The 26,193-nt window shown below is 41.5% G+C and overlaps 1 long non-coding RNA gene across 1 annotated transcript; it reads left to right on the top strand.

Moving 5' to 3' along the window:
• The first annotated feature begins 298 nt into the window (after positions 1 to 298).
• On the top strand, positions 299 to 2,340 carry LOC133253433 (uncharacterized). Its single transcript, XR_009738299.1, has 2 exons — positions 299 to 435; positions 2,009 to 2,340. It is a non-coding gene; the product is annotated as an uncharacterized LOC133253433 (long non-coding RNA).
• The last annotated feature ends 23,853 nt before the right edge of the window (positions 2,341 to 26,193 follow it).

Genomic DNA, 26,193 nt, shown 5'->3' on the forward strand with positions numbered 1-26,193 from the left:
TTAATTCTTGAGATTGAATTGACTAAAAGGACAGTGAATAAAAACTGGTAGCTGTACATCACCAAGTCTCTGGAAAGAAAATAAAAATACAGACTCTGTCTCAAAAGTGATATTAAAGGTCAGATAGAATGAACATGTTGACCTTGTCCCTGATGATGAGAATTACAACAATTTTTTCTAAGGGACAATATTTTTTTTTCCTAAGTGGCAAAAACAATAAGCCACACCCTCTCCCCCTCTTTTAAAAGACAAAAGAAATGCTGTCCAAGGACTAGAGAGGGGATGAAGGACTGGGAGGGGAAAAAAAAAATGGAAAAGTTGGTATAAAGTCACCTGAAGGAAAGAGAACTAGACACAGATCACTTGGACAAGCAGGCATGCAGGCAGAAAAGGTGGAGAAAGATGAGTGAACATGGCCCGAGCCTGTTTCTGGAGGTAAAGTCCAGAACAATTTGCTTGGGGGCTGGTGCTGTGGCTGGCCAAGGTGGGATGCAAGGGGCTGGTAGTGACCCATATCATTGCCTATAAATCCCTAGCCTGGCCAATGTGCCCAGATCACTTGATTACTGTGACTATGGTATCAAGAGTCTCTGTTAAAATAGAAATTTCATAGCCGTCTATGAAGAATATAATATGAAGTAATGTGTCAAATGGTTTTAGCCCCTTTTTTTTGTAGCCTGAGGAACATTTTGCAAAGGGGAGGTATCAAAGGGTATCAAAAAGATGCGGGGATGGGACATTATTTGAGTGGTTGAAAACCTCAAACCTGGAGTAGAAGGGGGCCTTGGACCTTTAGGGACAAGAATTCTGAGAATAAATTTTACCTACTTCATTGTCTTACCTAGAGTAGGATTAGAATAGGCTTCCATTCATTCATATACTTCATTTATCATTATGTGCTCAGCTGGAACTGTATGACAGACTTACATGTGCTTTGGTGGTTAAGACAATGTATGATTTCAGCAATGGGCTACAGAGAAAGGTCAGAAACACTTCTGAGAAAGGCAGAGAATAAATTAGAGCAAGTGCATTTGTTCCTTGTTTGTTGGTGAGTCCAGGAAAGTTAGCAGTGTCTTGGATCTTTGGGGAAAGGTCTGTTGGTACAGTCAGCAATGACCAGAAGCAGTGGGGCTAAAGGAGGTTTAAGTCAAGGCGGGATGTAGCGGGTTGAACAGTGTCCCCAACTCCTCCCCAAATTCATGTCTACCTGGAACCACAGAATGCAACCTTATTTGGAAAGGGTGTCTTTTCAGATGCTATTAGTTAAAATGAGATTATACTAGATTAGAGAGTATGTGTGTGCTCAATCATGTCTGACTCTGCAGCCCCATAGAGTGTAGCATGCCAGGCTCCTCTGTCCATAGAATTTTCCAGGCAAAGAATACTGGAGTCAGCTGCCATTCCCTACTCCAGGGGACTTTCCCGACCCAGGGATTGAACCTCTTCTCTTGAGTCTCCTGCATTGGCAGGCTGATTCTTTACCACTAACACCACCTGTTGTTGTTGTTCAGTCATTAAGTCACGTCCAGCTCTGCAATCCCATGGACTGCAGCTCACCAGGCTTCTCTGTTCTTCTCTATCTCATGGAGTTTGCTCAAACTTATGTCCATTGAGTCAGTGATGCTGTCCAACCATCTCATGCTCTGTCACCCCCTTCTCCTCCTGCCCTCAATCTTTCCTAGCACCAGGGTATTTTCCATTGAGTTGGCTCTGCACATCAGGTGGCCAAACTATTGGAGTTTCAGCATCAGTGCTTCCAATGAATATTCAGGGTTGGTTTCCTTTAGGATTAACTGGTTTGATCTCCTTGCAGTCAAAAGGACTCTGAAGAGTCTTTTCCAACACCACAACTTGAAAGCATCGATTCTTTGGTGTTCAGCCTTCTTTATGGTTCAACTCTTACATCTCACATGACTACTGGAAAAACCATAGTTTTGACTATAGCTTTGTCAGCAAAGTGATGTCTCTGCTTTTTAATATGCTGTCTAGGTTTTTTTTTTTTTTATAGCTTTCTTTCCAAGGAGCAATCTCCACCTGGGTGATTTATAAATCCAATGACTGGTATCTTTATGAGAAAGAGGAGAGGAAGATTCAGACACAGGGATGCAGAGAAGACAGGGAATAAAGCTACATGACAACAGAGGCAGAGATTGGAGTGATGCATCTCAAAACCAAGGAATGTGAAGAGCTGCTGGCAGCCACCTGAAGCTGGGAGGCAAGACAGTTTCTCCCTCAAAGCCTCCAGAAAGAATCAACCCTGCTGACACCTTGATCTTGGACTTCCAGCTTACAGAACTCTGAGAGAATAAATGTCTGCTTTTTAAAAATATTTGTATTTAATTTTGGTGGTGCTGAGTCTTCATTGCTGTGGGAGTTTTTATCTAGTTGCAGTGAGCAGGGGTATTCTTCATTGCAGTGCAAGGGCTTTTCATTTTGGTGGCTTCTCTTGCTGTGGAGCACGGGCTGTAGAGCCCAAGGGTTTCAGTAGTTGCAGCATGTGGGTTCAGTAGTTGTGGCTCCTGGGCTCTAGAGCACAGGCTCAGTATTTGTGATGCATGGGTTTAATTGCTGCAAGGCATATGGGATCCTCCTGGCCCAGGGATTGAACCCTGTTCCTCCTGCATTGGCAGGCGGATTCTTTACCACTGAGCCACCAGGGTAGGCCCTGTCTGTTTGTTGCAGCAGCCCCAGGAAACTAATGCATCGGGTTCTAGGGATACTCTTTCCTCCCCATGATTGACTCAGGAAGAGCAAGGAAGCAGCACAGGGCTGAATGTAAGCTTAGGACCAAGAGAACATCTGAGATGAGGGAGGGTCCGCAGCAAGTGTGGGTGAGGTAGATGCACTGACTCATGCAGCATTCTTCAGCAATGAAGCAGTTGCCTATGCAGGTGCTGTCTGTCTGTGGGTGCTTCAGCCAGTTTTAAAGGCCCCTGGCTCTTGGACCTATTGTACACATGATTCAACTGATTTTTGCTATCCTCCTTCTTTAAAGAGTCTCTCTCTTATTGAAAAAAAGTCTCTCTTTCCATTAACCTCCTCAGTCAGGTGCTTTTTTCTTGGTAAGAAGCATGACAATAAGCTTGCTAATGGCTCAGAACTTGCCCTAGTATGGGGTCACATTCAGTGGGGTCTGCCCTCCCAGGAAGGCAGATTTGGGAGAGTTACCAGTTGGGTTTCAGTTCTTTGGACGCAAAGGGAAATCATGAGGATATACAGCTACTGTTTGCCTAAGGTAAAGTAAGCTATGGAATAAATCCCTCCTATTCTTAGAAACTCCTCAGGAGTTCTAGGGCTTAGGATGGTTCAGAAGTAGAGATGGCTATCAAAGGAAAAGTCTGGTCACCAGGTTAATGATGGGTGGTTTAAAGCCCCATGGAGACTGCTGTAGATTTTTTTGAGAAGATTCTCTCTATGGAGAACATGAGCCTCTTTGCATTTGAGTCTAAGCCAACCTATACTAGAGCAGCGAGCGCTTATAAAGGCACAACATAGCAGGTATGAGACATTTAAGTAATCAAAGGGCACTGGAAAAGCCTATTCAAACTTAAGTGACTTTGAATGCAATACCCTGATTATCTACTAGAGGGAATTATACGAAGTAAATGGTGAGGCATATAGGGGAGTTTGGAATGGGGAATCATCAGAAAGCCCCATTAAGCCTGAGAGGGCTTATTAGAAATGTTACTCAATGCGTGGATTCAAAGATATGTTCAGCGAGGCTTCTTTGGCTGTCTTTCTGAGCCTTTACTTGAGCCCTGGAGGTGGGGAGGACTTCATAGCAGGATAGAGTTGTATTTGCTAATTCTTGAGGATTAGTAGACAGAGTATTAATGAGATCTCGATCAGGGCCTGTTGTGGTTATGGGGACCCAATTTGGGTTTGATTACTTATTACAATATCTTTTAAGATTCAGGATTCTATCTGATTTGAAAAATACATATTCAGTGTCTACTCTAGGGCCAGCAATAGGCTTAATGTGTTACACTCAAGACACAGTTTGGGGATGCAAAAGTTAAATGCACAAAGTGTTGCTGAGACAGCACCACCCTCAGACCTGGGTAAATGGGGGCTGTTGCCTGAAACCTGTACCTCAGGGGACCCCATGCTTTGGAGTGTTTGGGAGAAGACGGATCTGGCAGTGGGCAGAGCAGTCAAGCAGAGAACCAGAGTCCACACAGGGCCCCACATGACCCTGATGCCCATTTCTATCCTTTGTAGCACCCTTTGGTCCTCTTCATCCCTCCTCCAAAGTGAATGAATGTAGGTATACACACACACACACACACACACACACACACTCACTCACACTCACACACACACACACACACATACACACACATACAGGCTCCACTGACCCAGTCTGAAGGCAGTGCTGTTTGAACAGGGATTTTTGCACTTACATTTTACCTCTCCAAACTGTGTCCTAAATGTATGCATGTATATACACACACACAGATAGACACAAGCACACACATACACACATATTCAAACTATGTTCTTGGGTTGATCAGGTGTACCAAGGAACTTTGGTCATTGTTCTAGAGCTCTCTGTCTGGCTCCAAGTTTCAGGCAAGAAGTCCAAAGTCTAGATTGGTCCTGCTGGCTGGTGGAGTCTTTCTTTCACAGAATCTAGAAAGATTGGGCTGCCAGAACAGTGCTGATTTTGGGTAACCTTCATTCATGTCAGACCCAGGATGAGTTCAGTGCTCTGCCAGCAGTCCACAACCATGGACTGTGAGCCATGTGTATGGGTCTGTGAGTCATGTATGTGGGTCTGTGTGTTTACTGCCACTCATTTATGTTCTGTTCATAGTGACACCTCCAGTCTACAGGACCTGAGGGCAGTGGGATGTGATAGCAGTGGAGAATGCCTACAATTTCCCTTCAGTCTGAGTTAGAAGACAAAACTAGAGACATTTTTCTTAAAATTTCTTATCCTAACAGAATGTGTCCAGACATAGAGGTAAGTGAGAAAATGGGAGCTTGGCTGCAGCCATAAGTAGAGATGATTCCTGTAGGGGATGTTTGTTCTGGCAGGTGATTTATAGAAGATGAAGTTATAAGACACAGCTTTGAACCAATCAAGTTAGCTTTTGAGACCCGGGAGCACAAGGACTAGGGCCACCAGATACAGTACTAAGTTTTAAGAGAGGAAGTGTGGTCTTTGGGGAATTGAGGGAAAGCAAAGTACTGCCCTTAACTTGGGACAGTGTGAAGTTTTTGTAGACCATCACAAGCAGAAATCTTAAAACATGTAATAAAATTAGGAGGAAAAAAAATTAGGATTGGGGTGCCTAGTCCTAATGCATTTCTTGAGTTGATCTCATTGCATTTTCTTAAATTAATCTCATTGACAGAGCCATGGCCAAATTAGACATGAAGATGTCTTTAGCTTGCTGAATTTCAATCCTGGGAGACTTCAGGAGTGGAACTTTGAAAGCATTTGGAGGCTATTCCAGTTACTGGAATAGAGAATGGTGGTTGGGAACAGCAATGTCTGTGGTTCTCTCTCAGTACAAGTTGTGTCCAAAAGGGGCAGGTTTTAGGCACATAGATGTTCCTGCCACTAGTGAAACAACCTTCAGGTAAGTCTGTTTCATCATGACTTGCACCATGCTCCAGTATATCCAGGGAAGGAGCATGAGCTTTGGAACTAGTCAGATCTGGGGGCATCCACATCCTTAGACAATCTCTCTGAACCTTAGTTTACTCATTTAGCAAAATGAAAAGAATACATGATTGTGGTTCTAGAAGGAACTGATGTATAAAGAAGTGCTTCATGATCTGTACATGTTCCTTCCACGTGCAAGTCCTTGTTCTTAGTTCTTCTCAAAATCCCTCTTCTTCTTTTTGAGGGCATATTTCAGCTGAGGGACCAATGGAGCCCTTCTGCAGAGTCCTCTCCCTGAAATACTGGGGTCCAGCCCCGGTGGAGTCAGGAGTTTTGAAGGGGAGACGGCTTTGGCAATCAGGATACGATAGAATTAAAGATATAAAGAATGGTTAAATAAGGATAGCTCAGTGAGAAAATTCAGTGGAGAAAAGAGGCTGAATAACTTGGTTTACATGGAAAGCTAATAAAATTCCAAAATAAGGAATTTGCATCACCTACATAGGCCGCAGGCGTCCTCCCATTCTCCTGAAGGAGAGGAGACACTAAGGCCTCCCTGGTCAGATCTTAGAAGCCCAGGCATAATTAGTAGGCTTGACAAGCCTCCACGATCCAGGTGGGAATTCAGCCAGAAGGTGAGAGAAAGAACGACATGGGGAGATCAAGACAAGGTCCTCACTTTATTTTCCAAAGTAATTTTTATACCTTAAGTTGTGCATAGAGGATAATGGGGGAAGGTCAGCAGTCCTTGATCCTTATTGAAGCCAGGCTTTCAAACTTATCATATGCAAAAGTTTAGGTGATTTACATCATCTTCTGGCCAGGGGGCCTGTCAACATTTTAAGATCCTTTCTTCAGAAAACTTATTTTTCTCTAAAGGTGATTATTCTAAAGTCAGGCGCCACCCTCCGAAAGCATTAGATAAAGTTGCATTCCTATAGGGCAAAGGTGTGGTGGGCTATAACAAGAAAAGAATTAACTCAAGGGTCCAAGATTGCAAGCATTAAAGCTACTACTTACATTGCTAAGTCACTTCAGTCGTTTCCGACTCTGTGCGACCCCATAGACAGCAGCCCACCAGGCTCCCCGTTCCTGGGATTCTCCAGGCAAGAACACTGGAGCGGGCTGCCATTTCCTTCTCCAATGCATGAAAGTGAAAAGTGAAAGTGAAGTCGTTCAGTCGTGTCCAACTCTTAGCGACCCCATGGATTGCAGCCTAACAGGCTCCTCTGTCCATGGGATTTTCCAAGCAAGAGTACTGGAGTGGGGTGCCATTGCCTTCTCCCACTACTTACATTCCTATACACCAATTATATTAATCAATACACTGCCAGGGACACAGTAGGTAAGGGATATGGAAACTTAGCAGCAAACATTGGCCCAACAAGTGAAAAACCCTTCACCAATACAATTTCTAATCAATCTTTTAACTGCTCAAAGGAATCTATATTTAGACAGTTTAGAACATCTCATGCCTCTCACGGCTGGGAGGCTATGAACAATCACATGTGGCCGGAAGAACCTATTCAGGCAGGCTAGAGGACTTCCAAAGGAGTTTGTAGGTTGAAACACTCTTGTCATGCCCAGGAACTTTATTAACTGGAGCTGTAAGTTAACTCTTTTTCAGAGAGAGGTGGTGGGGGACAGCCCCCTGTAAAGTCAGAGGTGTAGGTGATAGCACAAAGCAGTAAAGAAGGCAGACTCTGGTTTTGGGGGTAGATGCTCGAGAATTTCCAGGGGGACTCCTGAGGCTCGATCCTGCCTTTGCGTATGCCGAGCCTCCTTCCTCATGACCTTTGCCATGGGCAGAGTTCCTCACGCTGACTCCCAGCACTGAAGCATGGGCATGTTCCTTCCTTTCTTCAGTTAGAAGAGTGGAGTACTTGGCCCTGAGCTCAGATGTGAGCTCTTTGATTTTGTCTTTCCTTAATGCTTTTGAAGATCAGGAAAATTTCCTCCTCCTTGTGAATGAAGCTCAGCTGCTAACAGAGAACACAGGAGCAAGTAGAAACCAGAGCCAATTAGAACTCGGGCTGACCTAAAGACCAGGTTCCATATGGCAATTCCTGAGGAATCTCCTACAAGTTAGAGATCTAGCACTGCGGAGAGGGATGTGCAGGAAATTCCTTGGAATGTAGGTGGAAGTGAAAGGCTTCTTGGAAGTAGTCTTAGCTGGCCATCAGCATCTGATGCCCCCAGATAACCATTCCCAGGTCCTCCTGTTCTTGTGTCAGCCTCTGGACACTATTTACCACCAAAGCCCCCTGCCTCCTCTGAGTGACCAGCAGAGAAGAGAGCTTGCAGAGCACTTTGAGCTGGGCAAAAGGTCAGCCTTGTCACCCTGGAGTGAGAAAGATATTGGTTGGTAGCTTGGAAGAGGGGTCTTTTGCTCCTTTGGGATCTTGTATATTATCTCTTCCCACATATGAGAGATTTGTGATTCTATGTGACCAAAGGGTCAGTATTGAGGTTAGATTTTGCACTCCTTGCAGTACACACTTTCTAGAGAACTTGATCTCTGAGGGCTTCCCTTAGCTTATGGCATCTAGAAAAACTCATCTGTGTTGAACCTGAACTTGGACTTGTGATGAGAGTTCTTTTGATTTATGCATTCACAGGCAAAATATATTATCACTCTGTGAAATAATCATAAACTGTTAGAATTATATAATAAAAAACATACATTTTTCTGCAGTTTCTACATTTTTTATCCTTTGAAAGTACCAGCGTCTTCTAACTCTGAATTGGAAATGTCATATAATAAAGAAATAAACATACATGCTATGTGTAAGCCACTTCAGTGTATTAGCTATAGAGTCCCTTGGACTGCAAGGAGATCCAACCAGTCCATTCTGAAGGAGATCAGCCCTGGGATTTCTTTGGAAGGAATGATGCTAAAGCTGAAACTCCAGTACTTTGGCCACCTCATGCGAAGAGTTGACTCATTGGAAAAGACTCTGATACTGGGAGGGATTGGGGGCAGGAGGAGAAGGAGACTACAGAGGATGAGATGGCTGGATGGCATCACTGACTTGATGGATGTGAGTCTGAGTGAACTCTGGGAGTTGGTGATGGAGAGGGAGGCCTGGCGTGCTGCGATTCATGGGGTCGAAAAGAGTCGGACACGACTGAGCGACTGAACTGAACTGAACTGAACTGAAATACATAGTGGGCTTCCCAGGTGGCACTAGTGGTAAAGAACCTGCCTGCCAAGGCTGGAGATGTAAGAGACTCAGTTTCAATCTTTGGGTTGGGAAGACCTCCTGGAGGAGGGCACAATAACCCCGCAACCGACTCCAGTATTTTTGCATGGAGAATCCCATGGACAGAGGAGCCTGGTGGTCTGCAGTCCATAGGGTCACAGAAAGTCAGACATGATTGAAGCAACTGAGCACAGCACAGCACAAATACATGGTAGAGACAGGGATCAAATTAGAAATATGTGTATCTGTGATTTAAGGACATATCTATACAACTCTATTTTCAAACTGTGTGCAAAGTAGAAGCACTCCGTTCTCTTCCTTCTTCCTAGCCAGTGTATAAAATTAAGCAGAGCCCCAACTAGAGGACCTAGTGTAGATTCTGACATTGTGATGCTTTTTCCTGTCCCCTTGCATGAACTCTGGTGTAGGTGCATGGGGCAGTCCACGCCGCATGTGTGGGTGGATTGGGTTAGTTCCCCAGAGTCTCATTTCCCAGTGCGCAGTGCTGCTAATCAGCCTGCAGAGCTATGGAGGTCAAGGAGAGGGCAGCGCTCTGGGGAAGGTGAATGAGAAGCCCAGATGTTGGTGGAGAGGGGAGTCTATGGCAGGCTTACCGCTGTTTCCAACTATTTCCTACAGAGCTTTCCTAAAACAAAGTGTCGCAGAGGAGGAGGAGCAGGGGTCATAGAAGTTGCCTCTTATTGGTCAATCCATGTGATTGGAAATACAGGGAGGCCCCATCCCCTCAAATTATACTCATTCTTCCTGACAAATTACTACTGTTTTTTCCACTGATAGTTTATCTAAGTGCTTCTTCATTTGTTTTGAGACTGTAAAGAAAAAAAAAATCTTTAGAAAAGTTCAGTAACTTCATAGGAACAAAGCAATATATGAAAAGACTTTCAAACTGTGCCTGTAAAATATTTCTTTGCTTTGCTACTTATCCTTTTCACTTTGTGATCCCAAAAAAGTATCATCAGCAATCGTTTCCTGGGTTTGGACATTTTCTACTCTCTACTAGGGAAGATTCTGTACATGTTTTCATTATATATGTAAGGTTCTTTGTTCTTTATTGGATGTATGTACTTTTTTTGAAAATAGAATCACTCTAATGCACTATATGTGGCAGTGGAAATTGGCACAAACCATCTTGTAAAGCAGTTTAACTGAGTGTATCAAGAGTCTTAAAATGTTGATCAGTACCTTTTAAACTAACAATTCCACTTCCTAGACTTTACAGTAAAGAAATACTCTAAAACAGTCGTCCCCAACATTTTTGGTACCAGGGACCAGATTCATGAAAGATAATTTCTCTACAGACTGGGAGGTGGGAATGGTTTTGGGATGATTCAAACACATTACATTTATTGTGCACTTTCTTTCAGATCTAATGCTGTCACTGATCTGACAGGGGGTTCTGGTGCATGGCCTGGCTGTTGGGGACCCCTGATCTAAAGCAACAGTGGCTCATATATATTTTAAAACTGTAAACAACCTAAATCCTAATCCATTGAACAGAATGTTATATAGCCATTCAAATGATATTTATGAAGACTAGAACAGAAAAACATGAAAAACATATGACATAATTTAAATGACAAGAGAAAGATGTACAGTTACATGTCTTGTATGTATATGACTATGTACAAATATGTGTATTAAAAAGAAATGGGAAGAGACCATATGAGTTGGTAATTAGGTTTAAATGTTGGTGTAATATATGGTTTCTATATTTTTTATTCTTTCTATTTTTTTATTTTCTTTCCCCAAAAGCTTTTTAATGAGCATGGCTACTTTCAATTAAAACAAACAAACAGATACACATAGTATTCATATGTTTCTTAGGTTGGGGCTACATCTTCATAGGCTCATAACAAGCACAGACCTTGGAGTGTAGATACAACTGTGCTTATATAAGAGGATGGTATGGCATGCCAGAAAGAGCATTGGTTTGAAATTAAAGAGATGACCCAAGTCCTGGCTTTATAACTGGTGTTGTGACATTAGACAAGTCATTTATTACCTCTGATCTGCCCTATACTATTTATAAAATGAACATGTTGCTGTAGAAGTCTCTAGGCTTCTAGGAGCACTCTTTTGTGATGTGAAAACTAAATGTATAGAGATTTGAGATTAAAAACTACAGCAGAACATAAAGAAGCAGTGGATCTTTTTCAAATCCAGTGATTTAGGTACTACTTGGTATAAAGAATGCCATGTTTTTCCTTCTGAGCTTACTTTGTCATCTGATGACATATTTTCCATGGCAATTAAAAGCATCACTCTTGCATACAAACTTAAAAAAAAAAAGAAGCCTGGAAAGTTGCAAAAATTTCAGTCTTAGCTATGCCAACAAGTTGACTTTAGCTTCCAGACTGGATATTAGATACCAAACAGACATTAGATAACAGTATTTTACAGATTAGGAAATAGCTTCAGAGAAAGGAAGCGGTTTAATTCAGCCACATGGGTAGAGAGGAAACAGGATGGGTTTCAAATTCAGTTTCTTGTCTCTCAGGTCAGTGTGTTCTCTCCTGTGGTTGTGGTTGTTTACAACAAAATCAGATTAAATTCAATTCATGACTGTTAAAAATACCAGTAATTAGAATAACCATGATGCTGGGAAAGATTGAAGGCAAAAGAAGAAAGGGGTGGCAGAGGATGAGATGGTTAGATAGCATCACCAACTCAATGGACATGAGTTTGAGCAAACTCCAGGAGATAGTGAAGGACAGAGAAGCCTGGTATGCTGCAGTCCATAGGGTCACATAGAGTCAAACACGACTGAGCAACTAACACACACGGGTACATATTAATATATATATATCAGATCAGATCATATATATATATATATTAATATGTACCTGTGTATATTTCAAATTCTTTTCTCTTATAGGTTTTTACAAAATATTGAGTATAATTCCCTAGGCTATACAGTAGGTCCTTGCTTGTTATCTATTTTGTCTATAGTAGTGTGTATTTGTTAATCCCAAACTCCTAATTTATCCCTCCTGATGCTGGGAAAGAATGAAGGTAGGAGGAGAAGGGGATGACAGAGGATGAGATGGTTGGATGGCATCACCAATTCAGTGGACATGAATTTGAGCAAACTCTGGGAGACAGTGAAGGACAGGAAAGCCTGACATGTTGCACTCCATGGGGCCTCAAAGAGTCGGACACGACTGAGCAACTGAACAATAACCTCTTTCCCCATTGGTAACCATACATTTGTTTTCTGTGTCAATGGGTCTATTTTTTTTTTAATAAGTTCATTAGTATTAATATCATTTTTTATATCACTTATATGTGGAGTCTAAACAAATATTTTTTGTGTATCCCATAGGTCTGGGAATACGGGATGAGCTTGGTCCATACACTCATGGAGCTGATGTTCTCTACCGGACCACGTCTGCTAACTGAAGGTGCTCCTGGACCTTAATCCAGGGAAGTCCACGTTATGCATGAAGCAACAAGAGGGCAATAAACAAGGACACATCATCACCTGCTGCTTGGTGTTTGTAACTCCATATGCTATAGGACTCCAAAGAAAGCAAAGCCAAAATAGGGCAAAACAATTCAAACCTAGGCTGAACTCAGGAAGGAGACCGAGAGTTCCATGGAAACACGAGCAAATCAGAGCTGAACTTCCAAAGAGAACAGGAGAAAGGCAAAGGGACATTCATGTGTGTTAAACACTGATGACGCACATGAATCTTGCTGGGTACTTGTTTTCTAGTGCAGACAGTGCAATGTTTTCTGGAATTAGGTATTATTATCCTAATTTTCTCTAGACAGGGAAGCCAAAACTCAGCAGGAATATGTAGATGCTGAAATAAACAAACAAACAAAACCCTGGCATATCCTCTCCTTCTTTAACAGAGCAATTCAGGTTTAGCCATGAGACTACTGGGTAAACATCCTATCTCTATGAGCAATGGGCAGCAGGAATCATGGCACCGAGAGAGGGTGTGGGTGAGGTACCAGAAAAAGGACTTGCCCTCAGTATCCTCCTGCTCCAGACTCCCTCAGGCTCTCAGTCCTACAAACAGCAGACTTCTCTCTACCACCCCACCTCAAAAATATATGTTTTATGTTGTCTTTAATAGAGGACTCATATCGTATTGATCCCAGCCCTGCAGCATGCAGACTCAGATGAGAGAAAAAAATCAATTTGGATCCCACAGTGCATTGCTGTTTTCCAAGTTTACCGGATTATCTCTTTCTCTCTCTCTGTCTTTTCAATGGTGAAAGGACTGCCCTGTGTTCTAACTTTGAACAACGGCCATGTGGCCACAGCAGCCCTTCCTACAGTAGAGAGCTGTGTTATTCAACAAAGAAATCAGGTGCGTCTCCTCTCCTAGATCAGATGGCTTAGGGAGTATACAGTCGACCATACCCAATGCAGTTATGTCAGAGGCCAGGAGGTAGTAATTGATGCTGATGGTCTACCTTCTGTGTTAACTCTCTTCTGCTTTGACTGCTTCTTCCAAACACCACAGCCAAGTATTTCCTGCCATAATCAATTCAGAAAGAATTCCTTGAGCCCTCAGTTTTTTATCACTGCACACAATTCAATACATAGAGCTATAAGATAAGGCCCTAGCTTTCAAGAAGTCACACATGAAATAATTAAAAATTACTCTGAGATTGCCATAAATTATCCTCTGCGAAATAGGATGGTATTGTCAAATTTTCTAAGATATAGGAAAAGAAATAGATCAGGAAGAGATAGAATAGAGAATAGACTGGTTGAGCTTGCATTAATGGATGGGTAGCATTTGGAAAGAGCATGGGAAGAAGTGATGTATCAGTATCTAGATTTCTTTTCTACCCAACTCAGGGTTTCCATTGACAAATACCTCCTATTCAGCTTCAACTCCTGTTATGAGTTCCATACACTGAGTTATATTCAGCCATTTACTCAGCACCTGGGGTGTGTCAGGGCTGTGATTTGCACCATGGATACAGAAATGAATAAGACACGATCTCCGATCTAAGGAGATGTGGTACCATTATCTAAAGGGGCTAATAATTCACTGCGCTGTAGTTGTTTGTGTCTGAGCATTAAGTCCTATAATTGGTGAATAGATGAAGTTAAATAGGGGCACAAATGAATGCCTATTTCTGTAGAAGAAGCAGAGGTGAATCCGCAAAAACTACAGAAAGGAGTTGACATTTGAACTGGAACTGGAAATATTCACAAGCATTCCCATGGGGAAACAAGAATTCCTGGCAGAGGAACCAGACCAAGCAAAAGGACAGAGGTGTGAAAATGCTTTGTAGGACATTGGAGGTGGAGAGAAGTAGATTAAAATCACATTTAGGAGATAAATCAATGAATTTGAAAGATTCACTGGTTATGAGAGTCATCACATTTACTGTTGGTATCTTGCCAGATCCCCTTTACCTGGCAGGTGGATCCTTCCCCCAGTTGCTGTAAGCTTTGGTTGTTAATCCATCACAATGATCCTTTTCTGTGGAGCAGGGACTGTTGGAACAAGAGGCATTTTATCTAGGGGATTACATATCCCTCGCCCCATTGGCAGCTTGTGGCCAATGACTGACTGACATCAGGATACAGAAGGTGGCTTCCTGGCCTCAAGGTGGATCGACATTTTGGTGCTGACTGTCCTCCTGAGCTCCCTGGGGGACCAGGGTGAATGAAGCTGGTCTCCAGTTGAAACCATGCCTTTGCTTATCTTTTTCCCCTGTTCTGTCTTGCTTTTTTCACTCCCCTTCTCCTGAGAGTAGAGACTCTCTAAGTCATTACAAGAGACGCACCCCCACCCCAGGCTTTGTTTCTAGGAAACTCAGAAAGGATAGGGTATGAAAAAGATAGGGTATGGAAAGGAGGGAGGTTAGTATGAGTCCCAGGTTTCACTTTGGGTAAGTGGTGGCTGGAGTAGCAAAGCTGAGTGAAGGAGTATTAGAGAAGGATCAAGCAGTGAGAGGAGATGCGTTCAATTTTGTTCATGTGAGAAGCAAATGAAATACGCAGGAGGCAGTTGGATAGCTATGGGTCTGCACCCCGAGAGAGAGTTCTAGGCACTGTTACCAGTTGAAAGGGAAAGGGAAAGTGAAGTCGCCCAGTCATGTCCGACTCTTTGTGACCCTATGGACTGCAGCCTACCAGGCTCCTCCATCCATAGGATTTTCCAGGCAAGAGTACTGGAGTGGGGTGCCATTTCCTTCTCCAGTCACCAGTTGACTACATGCCAAATGAAATGATGAGGTTGCCTAGCCAGATGGGGAGTGGGGAGGAAAGGGCATAGAATGAACTCTGAAGACTGTGGATATTATATATTGAAGAAGAACAACAACAAAAAAATAGAGAGGTTGCAAAGGATGCTTGCTCTTTTCTTCTTTATTAGTTCAACCTCCAGTGAAGTTCTGTTTACGTATTTTGTCATTAGTCTATTAGTATAGACACTTTCAAATTGTGACTGTGTGTGTGTGTTTGTGTGTGTGTAGGTATATAATGAAAAATGTTCAGTGAAGTAAAGTTTATCCTCACTACTAATTGCATATGATGTGTGATATTTTAAAACATATTTATTGAGGTATGATTGCTATACAAGGAACTGAACATATTTAATGTGTACAAATTGATGAGTTTGGACATGTGAAAACATCTGTGATACCATCACCACAATCAAGCTAATAGATATAACACCCCCAAGAGTTTCTCTGTGTCCCATTGTTTTCTTGTTGCTTTGTGAAGTGTGTTGAAAGTGAAAGTGCTAGTCGCTCAGTCATGTCCAACTCTTTTGTGACCCTATGGACTGTAGCCCACCAGGCTCCTCTGTCCATGGAATTCTCCAGAAAAGATTACTGGAGTGAGTAGCCACTCCCTTCTCCAGGGTGTCTTCCCAATCCGGGATCAAACCTGGGTCTTCTGCTTTGCAGGCAGACTTTTTACAGTCTGAGCCTGGTAGGAAACATGTAATATGATATCTACTCTCTTAACAAATTTGTAAGTGTAAGGTACGGTATTGTTAACTATAGGCCCTGTGCTATACAGTAGATCTCTAGGACTTACTGATCTAGCATGACTAAAACTTTATACCCATTAAATAACAACTCCCCATTTCTCCCACCCCCTAGCCCTTGGGAACCACTACCATATTCTCTGCTCTGTGAGCACATACTAGAATCATGTAGTATTTGTACTTCTGTGTGATTGCCTTTTTTTCACTTAGCATAATATCTTCCAGGTTAACCCATGTACTTGCAAATGGTAGGATTTTCTTAATATTTAAGGCTGAATAACATTCTATTATATGTGTACTGCCCTTCTATTCTATCCTGAATGATGCTGATGAACAATCTACTAAATTGGATTTCAAAAAAAGATCTTCACAATCCAGATAATCATGATGGTGTGATCACCAACCTAGAGCCAGACATCCTGGAATGCAAAGTCAAGGGGGTCTTAGGAAGCATCACTATGAACAAAGCTAGTGACTGCTGCTGCTGCTGCTAAGTCGCTTCAGTCATGTCCAACTCTGTGCAACCCCATAGATGGCTAGTGGAGGTGACGGAATTCAAGTTGAACTATTTCAAATCCTAAAAGATGATGCTGTGAAAGTGCTGCACTCAATATGCCAGAAATTTTGGAAAACTCAACAGTGGCCACAGGACTTAAAAAGATCAATTTTCATTCTAATCCCAAAGAAAGGCAATGCCAAAGAATGTTCAAACTACCGCACAATTGCACTCATTCACACACTAGTAAAGTAATGCTCAAAATTCTCCAAGCCAGTCTTCAACAGTACATGAACTGTGAACTTCCAGATGTTCAAGATGGATTTAGGAAAAGCAGAGGAACCAGAGATCAAATTGCCAATGTCCACTGGATCATTGAAAAACAAGAGAGTTCCAGAAAAACATTTACTTCTGCTTTACTGACTATGCCAACTCATTTGACTGTGTGGACCACAACAAACTGTGGAAAATTCTTCAAGAGATGGGAATATCAGACCACCTAACCTGCCTCTTGAGAAATCTGTGTGCAGGTCAGGAAGCAACAATTAGAACTGGACATCAAAAAACAGACTGGTTTCAAATCGGGAAAGGAGTACGTCAAGGCTGTATATCGTCACCCTGCTTATATAACTTATATGCAGAGTACATCATAAGAAATGTTGGGCTGGATGAAGCACAAGCTGGGATCAAGATTGCTGGGAGAAATATTAGTAACCTCAGATATGCAGATGATACCAAACTTATGGCAGAAAGTGAAGAAGAACTAAAGAGCCTCTTGATGAGAGTAAAAGAGGAGAGTGAAAAAGTTGGCTTAAAACTCAACATTCAGAAAACTAAGATCATGGCATCTGATGCCGTCACTCCATGGCAAATAGAAGAGAAACAGTGACAGACTTTATTTTTGGGGGCTCCAAAATCAATGCAGATGATGACTGCAGCCATGAAATAAAAAGACACTTGCCCCTTGGAAGAAAAGTTATGACCAACCTAGACAACATATTAAAAAGCAGAGACATTAATTTGCTAACAAAGGTCCCTTTAGTCAAGGCTATGGTTTTTCCAGTAGTCATGTATGGATGTGAGAGTTGGACTGTGAAGACGGCTGAGTGCTGAAAAATTGATGCTTTTGAACTGTGGTGTTGGAGAAGACGCTTGAGAGTCCCTTGGACTGCGAGGAGATCCAACCAGTCCATCCTAAAGGAAATCAGTCCTGAATATTCATTGGAAGGACTGATGCTGAATCTGAAACTCCAGTACTTTGGCTACCTGAGGTGAAGAGGTGACTCATTTGAAAAGACCCTGATGCTGGGAGAGATTGAGGGCAGGAGAAGGGGATGACAGAGGATGAGATGGCTGGATGGCATCACTGACTCAATGGACATGGGTTTGGGTGAATTCCAGGAGTTGGTGATGGACAGGGAGGCCTGGAATGCTGCATTTCACAGGGGTCACAAAGAGTCGGACACGACTGAGTGACTGAATTGAACTGAACTTGTATTTCAGGTTTTTTTTTTTTTTCCTTTGTGCTATTCTACAATTTTTGCTTGTTGAATGAAGAACCAGTGATATTTCTAACAAGTAATAAAGTAATAAGAAAAAAAATTAAGAGAGTTTGTTTATAATCTTCTTTTTTATTTATTTATTTTTTCTTTTTTTAAAAATTTTATTTTATTTTTAAACTTTACATAATTGTATTGGTTTTGCCAAATATCAAAATGAATCCGCCACAGGTATACATGTGTTCCCCATCCTGAACCCTCCTCCCTCCTCCCTCCCCATACCATCCCTCTGGGTCATCCCAGTGCACTAGCTCCAAGCATCCAGTATCGTGCATCGAACCTGGACTGGCATCTCGTTTCATACATGATATTTTACATGTTTCAATGCCATTCTCCCAAATCTTCCCACCCTCTCCCTCTCCCATAGAGTCCATAAGACTGTTCTATACATCCGTGTCTCATTTGCTGTCTCGTACACAGGGTTATTGTTACCATCTTTCTAAATTCCATATATATGCGTTATTATATTGTATTGGTGTTTTTCCTTCTGGCTTACTTCACTCTGTATAATAGGCTCCAGTTTCATCTACCTCATTAGAACTGATTCAAATGTATTCTTTTTCATGGCTGAGTAGTACTCCATTGTGTATATGTACCACAGCTTTCTTAGCCATTCATCTGCTGATGGACATCTAGTTGCTTCCATGTCCTGGCTATTATAAACAGTGCTGCGATGAACATTGGGGTACACGTGTCTCTTTCCCTTCTGGTTTCCTCAGTGTGTATACCCAGCAGTGGGATTGCTGGATCATAAGGCAGTTCTATTTCCAGTTTTTGAAGGAATCTCCACACTGTTCTCCATAGTGGCTGTACTAGTTTGCATTCCCACCAACAGTGTAAGAGGGTTCCCTTTTCTCCACACCCTCTCCAGCATTTATTATTTGTAGACTTTTGGATTGCAGCCATTCTGACTGGTGTGAAATGGTACCTCATAGTGGTTTTGATTTGCATTTCTCTGATAATGAGTGATGTTGAGCATCTTTTCATGTGTTTGTTAGCCCTCTGTATGTCTTCTTTGGAGAAATGTCTATTTAGTTCTTTAGCCCATTTTTTGATTGGGTCATTTATTTTTCTGGAGTTGAGCTGTAGGAGTTGCTTGTATATTTTTGAGATTAGTTGTTTGTCAGTTGCTTCATTTGCTATTATTTTCTCCCATTCTGAAGGCTGTCTTTTCACCTTGCTAATAGTTTCCTTTGATGTGCAGAAGCTTTTAAGGTTAATTAGGTCCCATTTGTTTATTTTTGCTTTTATTTCCAATATTCTGGGAGGTGGGTCATAGAGGATCCTGCTGTGATGTATGTCGGAGAGTGTTTTGCCTATGTTCTCCTCTAGGAGTTTTATAGTTTCTGGTCTTACGTTTAGATCTTTAATCCATTTTGAGTTTATTTTTGTGTATGGTGTTAGAAAGTGTTCTAGTTTCATTCTTTTACAAGTGGTTGACCAGATTTCCCAGCACCACTTGTTAAAGAGATTGTCTTTAATCCATTGTATATTCTTGCCTCCTTTGTCAAAGATAAGGTGTCCATAGGTGCATGGATTTATCTCTGGGCTTTCTATTTTGTTCCATTGATCTATATTCCTGTCTTTGTGCCAGTACCATACTGTCTTGATAACTGTGGCTTATAAGACAAATATCATATGTTGATGCATATATAAGGAATCTAGAAAGAGGGTACTAATGATTTTACAAAGGAGGCAAAGACATAAAGAACAGACTTTTGGACTCTTTGGGAGAAGGTGAGGGTGGGATGATTTGATAGAATAGCATTAAAACATGTATATTACCATATGTGAAATAGATAGCCAGTGGGAATTTGATGTATGATGCAGGGAACTCAAAGCCAGTGCTCTGTGACTACCTGGAGGTATGAGATGGGGAGGAAGGTGGGAGGTGGTCCGGGAGGGCAGAGACACATACATAATTATAGCTGATTCATGTTGATGTATGGCAAGAACCATCACAATATTGTAAAGTAATTATCCTCCAATTAAAATAAAATTTAAACATTTATAGTTACAACTACACTTTATCTGATTATATGCTTCATATTTTTAAATTTGAAAAAAATTTCATTTCTAGGAATTAGCATCCCCATTTCTGTGGCTTTTAGTTAAAATTTAAGTTTCTGTGTTTTATTTTTTTTATTATTATGGGCTTTATTTTTGCCTGTTTTAGGCACATCGAATCTTTGACAGCAGACTCGAGGACATCCTAAGAGAGTCCGTGACAGTGACTGTAGCAGTGTTTTCCATAGGGTGACTCTTCAGGCACCTGCAAGTTCATGGGCCTGATTCCAGAAGTATGGATTCAAAATTTCTGGGTGTGATGCCCAGAAATCTGCATGCTTTACTAGCCCTTCCCCTTTCTCTTGTGGCTCAGGTGGTATAGAATCCACCCTCAATGTGGGAGACCTGGGTTCTATCCCTGGGTTGGGATGAGTCCCTGGAGGACAGCATGGCAACGCACTCCAGTATTCTTGCCTAGAGAATCCCATGGACAGAGGAGCCTGGTGGGATGCAACCCATGGGGTCACAAAGACTTGGACATGACTGAAGCGACTGAGCATGCAAACATGCACATCTGCTTTCAATTATTAATGGTTACCATTGGTATAAGTTTTCTCAGCTCAGATGCCATCTCCTTAGAAGGTCTCCCTGGCCTCTCTATTCAAAGTATCCTATACCCCATGCTGCTGTTGCTGCTGTTTTGTTGCTTAGTCATGTCTGGCTCTTTTTGACCTCATGGACTGTAGCTCCACAGGCTCCTCTGTCCATGGGATTTCCCAGGCAAGAATACTGGAGTGAGTTGCCATTTCCTTCTCCAAGCTATCTTCCCAACACAGGGATTGAACCCATGTCTCCTGCTTGGCAGGTGGATTCTTTACCACAGAGTCACCTAGGAAGCCCATTCTACACCTCCTGCCTCCAAGTAATTTTATCTCATTATTTCAGGTTTTTTTTTTTTTTAATGGAGTATATGAGTTTCTTTTTTGTTGTTCAGTCACTCAGTCGTGTCAGACTCTTTGCAACCCCATAGACTGTAGCATGCCAAGCTTCTCAGTCCTTCACTATCTTCCGGAGTTTGTCCTAGAAACTCAAGTTTCTAGAATGTATTATATTTTGTGCTGACTTGCTTGTTACCTGTTTTTTTTTCCATAAGAATGAAAACTCCAAGGTGGCAAGCTTCTTCTCTGTCTTGGTCACAGATATATTCTCAGAGCCTAGGACATGTGCGACTCCAAGGCAGCATTCAGTTGTTTTAACAAGTCTTTCCAGCATTAGCTCCATTCATTTCTTTCCTACTGAGTTCCACAGATGACCTCTTCGGTCATCTCACATCAGTAATGTTGCCTTGAAGCTGTTATCAATGTCCATGTGCCGACAGCTTATTTCGTAATTTTGTCTGTACAACTGAGAGATCCTTTGAGTTAGGAAACTAAACTGGGAACAAAGTGGGAGAGGAGAGAGAAGGAAAAGAAGGATAAAGAGGACCCCTGAGCGAGACCCTAAAGCAAAGGATTCTGAAGTCAGTGTGTGACTTCATGAGAGAGTAAGAACACATGTCTATACAGGCATATGCACACACACATGTCTCTGTGTAATCAAGAGATAAACATAATGTATTATTCTGTGGAAATTTTCTCAATTAATTATTAGACAAAACATTGCCAATGCTGTTTTGCTCATAAACAAATATTTTTTATCATATTTTATACTCTCCATACTATAACAGAAAGGTATAATCTAACTGAGGTTCTGCCTGTGTTTGGCTGCTAAATCCTCATTTCATTTCCCTCTTGGACAATTTCCAGGAAACCCTTCACATATGGGTGAAACTGGACCTTTAGGAATCCTCTTCCCATTTTCCTCTTAGCACTTTTTTTTTTTTTTTTGGCATCTGTAGCAGAGCAAAACTTGCTACCCCAAAATATCTCTTTGGCATGTGGATGATTTCAAGCTGAGAAAAATCAAGCCCCAAAAGACTCAGAAAGAAACACTGACTTTGGGATTTCCCTGGTGGTCCAGTGCTTAAGATCCTGCGTCCACTGCAGGGGACATAGGTTCAATCCCTGGTTGGGGATGTGAGATACTACATGCTGCACGGCATGTCCAAAAAATTAAAGACAAACAAACAAACAAACAAAACCACTGACCTTTCCTCTAAATGACTAAAAAAAATTAGAGGAACTGTTCCCTGAGGAGAACTATCACCAGAGATACCTGCAAGGAGTATGGGCTAAGGCTTAGAGATCCGAGTCTGCCCAGTGGCCCATCAACTCTGCATGGCACAGCAAACTTTTGTTCACATCATCTTTGCTTTCCTGCCTCCATGTGAGCTTCTTTCTCTTTGAAGTCCCAAACAATTACTCTTAACCTTTGTCTTTGTTGAAGATGGTATTCAATGATACGATTTTAGCTATTTTGGTGTTATTTAGGTGGTTCAGTGGGTAAAGAATCTGCCTGCAATGCAGGAGATGCAGGCAGACACAAGTTCGATTCCCAGGTGGGAAGATCCCCTGGAGGAGGGCATGGCAACCCACTCCAGTATTCTTGCCTGGAGAATCCCATGGACAGAGGAACCTGGTATGCTACAGTCCATGCAGTCACACAGAGTCAGACATGACTGAAGTGACTGAGCACAATGCACACACAGCTTTCATGAGTCTCTCCCATGTATACATGCTATTAACCTTTTGTTTGATTTTCTCCTGTTAATCTGTCTCATATGAACTTAATTCATTTTTTAAAAAATTAATTAATTTATTTATGGTTTCACTGGATCTTCGTTGCTTTGGGTGAGCTTTCTCTAGTTGAGGCAAGTTGGGGTTACTCTTCATTTCAATACCTGGGCTTCTCACTGCGGTGGCTTCTTTTGTTGTGGATCACAGGCTCTAGCCTCACACGCTTCAGTTGTTGTAGCATCCAGGCTCAGTCGTTGCAGCTTGAAGGCTCTAGAATGGAGGCCAGTAGTTCTGGAGTGTGGGCTTAGTTGCTCCGAGGTATGTGGAATCTTCCTAGACCAGGTATGGAAACCATATCCCCTGCATTGGCAGGAAGATTTCTATCTGCTGTGCAACTAGGAAAGTCCTGTCAACTTAGTTCTTAGACCAGCCAGAAAAACCTAGAAGGGTAGAGGAAAATTTCTTCTTCCCTGACACAGCATGTTTATATGGGTAGATTTGGTATGTTGGGACCCTTGGTTGTGAATCTTACCCGATTGTACTAAGTGATGAAGCAAATCCCATAACCTCTTTGAATTCACTTTCTATGTACCCTAAAGACAGTGGTTTCTACCTCTCCTCATTGTTTCTTTGAAGGTTTCATACTGGAAAAGTGCTATACCAGATTCTCTACCTTGCGTTGATGAACTGTCCACAGTGCTGAAAGGTTGACAGGCTAATTCTCAGTCTTCGGATATTCTCTATACCAATGTGCATTCTGGAAAGTGGCCTGCTGGGACAGGTTGCTCCACTGCCAGATGCACAACTGTAGCTTTATACTCCTACCTATGATATAGAAACACATTGCTTTTCCTATTTTCCAGCCAAATAATTTAGATGGTGAAAGTCAATGCCCAAAATTGTTGGGAGAATTTAAAAAATCTGTGGTTCTGTTCTCAGGTACCTCAGTACCCAAGCCACTAAAACTAGGCTTTTAAATTCTAATACAACCACATAAAATTGATGCATTCTCAAAAAAATGTAAATTGCTTCCAAACATGTTTGTTGCATAGCTATTTATCTCCAGTTCTATCTAGATGAGCTACTAAGAAAGAATTTTAACACCAAGACCAAGTTCAATTTATTGACTAGGATTAAGCTCTGTCTTTTTATTAGTGAGTGTGTCAGAAATGTTCCAAACTTTTACATGTAAGAGAGCCTGGAATTTGATCAGAGGTCTTTTCTTATTGGTCCAACACTAATCTATGGAGAAAATGAGGAGGAAAATAATACAGTGAAAGAGAGTGAGGAAGACTAAGGGCCAGCACAAGGTTTGGAATTTCTTTAGAACTTTTCTTTAATCAAAAACTCCATAAATAATAAGCTATATATGGAAATTCCTTATTGTTCATTTGGCCTTTTTTTTTTTTTTTTTGGCAAAGACCTTGTTGTGTGTGTGTGTGTGCATGCACATTCCCAAGATTTATGTGCTTGGAAGTGTGAAAGAAATGGCCTAGTTGATGGTATTAACTAGGAAATGCTGTTTTTAGCATCTATGATGAACTTAACCCAAACCTAATCATGATTGAAATGTGAATTTTAGATTTGCTAATGTTTATGCTAAGAGGAAGTAATTTAACTAGCATTCTATAAATGTAACAACAGAAACATTGGCTTACAACTCAACATTCAAAAAATTAAGATCATGGCATCCAGTCCCATCACTTCAAATAGATGGGGGAAAGTGGAAACAGTCACAGATTTTATTTTCTTGGGCTCCAAAATCACCGTGGACAGTGACTGCAGCCACAAAATAAAAAAAAAAAAAAATGCTTGCTCTTTGGAAGAAAATTCATGACAAACTTAGACGTGTATTAAAAAGCAGAGACATCACTTTACTGACAAAGTTTTATATAGTCAAAGCTATGGTTTTTCCGGTAGTCATGTATTGATGTGAGAGTTGGATCATGACAAAGTCTGAGTGCTGAAGAATTGATTTTTTTGAATTATGGATTGGAGAAGACTCCCGAGAGTCCCTTGGGCTAAAAGGAGATCAAACCAGTCAATCCTAAAAAAAATCAACCCCAAATATTCATTGGAAGGACTGATGCTGAAACTGAAGTTCCAATACTTTGACCACCTAATGTAAAGAGCCCACTCAGTAGAAAAGACCCTGATGCTGGGAAAGATGGCAGGCAAGAAGAGAAGGGGGCGACAGAGGATGAGGTGGTTAGATAACATCACTAACTCAATGGACATGAGTTTGAGTAAACTCTGGGAAACAGTGAAAGACAGGGAAGCATGGCTTGCTGCAGTTCACGGGGTCTCAAAGAGTTGGACACAACTTAGTGACTGAACAACGACAACAAAATGTAATATGTTTTCCACAGGGGTGATGGTGGTCTAGAAGCATTAACTAAGTGAAGGAGGGATGAAGAGAATAACTGAACATGACATTAGGATGATTTTCTGAAGTCTAGAGTGCTCCTCAACGTGTTAAGAATATATTAAGTGGCCAGCAGTAACAAGTAGATGAGAACTGAAAGTAGGAAGCATTAGCTCTGGGTGGGGAAGATGATCTATTCTTTATGCCTTACTTTTTCAAAAGACACGAGGAAGGTTAGGAAGTACTTCCTTAGCTACAGTGAGAGTGAAAGTGAAGTTGCTCAGTTGTATCCAACTCTTTGCGACCCCGTGGACTGTGGCCTACCAGGCTCCTCTCTCCATGGGATTCTCCAGGCAAGAATACTGAAGTGGGTTGCCATTTTCTTCTCCAGGGGATCTTCCCAACCCAGGGATTGAACTCGATATTCTGCATTGCAGGCAGATGCTTTAACCTCTGAGCCACCAGGGAAGCCCCCTTAGCTAGAGTAGAGCTAATGTAAAATGTGTCCTTATCAAACACAATCTCATCTATTTTCATATATTTTACAGTTTACTTATAGCTGATCCACATAGCAACACTAAGAGACATCTTTATTTTAATAGATTAAAAAACTGGGACTTAAAAAGGTTAAGTGACTTGCCTAAAGCCATGCAGTTAGTAAATATGAATTTGGAACTGGGACAAAATCTTTTGACTTGAAAATCAGTGCACCTTTCATTACATTATACTCACCACTATTAACTAAAGTGAAGGTTTATTTAAATTTCTTTTTGGGCTTCCGTTAATAGCAAGGACTAACACCTAAAAAATGTGTGAATTACCAATTCTACTGACTAAAGAAAGTAATTTCAGAAGTTGTAGAATTCTCCTATCCATCTCACTCATCCCCAACCCTGAAATCAATAATATTAGCTACTTTAATTAAGCATCTACTATATGCTAAGCACTGTAGCAAGTGCTTCATAAGCATTATTCTACTAAATCCTTCACAATAATTTTATGTAATAGGGAATAGTAGTATTATAGAAAAAGCAAAAAAGTTCCAGAAAAACATCTATTTCTGCTCTATTGACTATGCCAAAGCCTTTGACTGTGTGGATCACAATAAACTGGAAAATTCTGAAAGAGGTGGGAGTACCAAACCACCTGACCTGTCTCTTGAGAAACCTATATGCAGGTCAGGAAGCAACAGTTCAAACTGGACATACAACAACAGACTGGTTCCAAATAGGAAAAGGAGTACGTCAAGGCTGTATATTGTCACCCTGCTTATTTAACTTCTATG

This window comes from Bos javanicus, chromosome 8 (assembly GCF_032452875.1).
Source record: "Bos javanicus breed banteng chromosome 8, ARS-OSU_banteng_1.0, whole genome shotgun sequence".
Lineage (NCBI taxonomy): Eukaryota > Metazoa > Chordata > Mammalia > Artiodactyla > Bovidae > Bos > Bos javanicus.